The sequence below is a fragment of the Tursiops truncatus genome, chromosome 14 (assembly GCF_011762595.2).
Source record: "Tursiops truncatus isolate mTurTru1 chromosome 14, mTurTru1.mat.Y, whole genome shotgun sequence".
NCBI lineage: Eukaryota > Metazoa > Chordata > Mammalia > Artiodactyla > Delphinidae > Tursiops > Tursiops truncatus.
In genome coordinates, this window is record NC_047047.1 from 58,524,192 (window position 1) to 58,525,339 (window position 1,148).

The 1,148-nt window shown below is 44.6% G+C and overlaps 1 non-coding gene across 1 annotated transcript; it reads right to left on the reverse strand.

Moving 5' to 3' along the window:
- Positions 1-586: 586 nt before the first annotated feature.
- Positions 587-659, reverse strand: TRNAG-CCC (transfer RNA glycine (anticodon CCC)). Its single transcript has one exon. It is a non-coding gene; the product is annotated as a tRNA-Gly (tRNA).
- Between the last annotated feature and the right edge of the window lie 489 nt (positions 660-1,148).

Below are 1,148 nucleotides of genomic sequence, written 5' to 3' on the forward strand. Positions count from 1 at the left end.
TTTATTTGTGCAAGTCAAATTGGGTTGGGTTTTCTATCACTTGCAACGGAAAGATTTCTAGCTTTTGCACAGGACAATTGAACGATCACAGGGCAGAAAGAACCAAGAGACCAAAGAGTCGGTATTAGTGTGTACTTCATGCCAACTGGCTGTGAAACCTTCAACGAGTCTTTATGCTCTCCACTCTGGGCCTCAGTTTTGTCTCTGAAATATCGGTACATAGAGGAAGTAGAAAGTTGGGCTTGGTGTCTCCTTTAAGATATGTCCCAGCTTTAAGATTCTTTGAGTTCAACCCTCTTCTTAATTCATTGCCAACTGGCTCCTACTCCTGGTTTGCTGTTTCTATCAATGATTGCATCACACTCCCAGCTCTCTGGATAGAAACCTTGATGTCATCCCTGTATCCCATCCACCTCTCTTCTTTTTTATTTTTTAAAAAATATTTACTTATTTATTTGGTTGCACTGGGTCTTAGTTGCGGCAGGAGGGTTCCTTAGTTGCGGCTCGTGGGCTCCTTAGTTGCGGCTTGAGGGCTCCTTAGTTGTGACATGCGAACTCTTAGTTGTGGCATGAATGTGGGATCTAGTTCCCTGGCCAGGGATCGAACCTGGGCCCCCTGCATTGGGAGTGCAAAGTCTTAACCACTGAGCCACCAGGGAAGTCCTTCCACCTCTCTTCATTATGCTCTATATCTGCTCAGTTATCAGGGCTTCTCAGTTCTTCTTCCTAAGCATCCCTTCTGCCTTGATCTGCTCCCTACATCTCCCCAGAGCGTCTACTCCCTTGAATCCATCTTCCTACTCTTGCTGGATTAATAGCCTCAAACAGACTTTTAGAACTTTACTGGATGCCCCATTAATGGAAATATGAAGTCTATATCGCTCAGCATGGCATTCCATGTGGTCCATTCACTGCAGCCATTTTAGCTCTTTAACTTGGATTACCTACAGGTTCAACTGAAACACAAGAACAGAAAGTCTTTTTGAGGGTGAAAACTTTATGCATGAACTGTGTTGATAGTCCCTTCCAAAGACTTTTGCAAGAAGTGTTGGCATCTGAGAGTAAATCTGTGGCTGGACCCAAGCTGTGGGGCATATATGCTGGTGAATACCAGACCTATCACCCTTAGAGCTAACAACTCTGGGCCT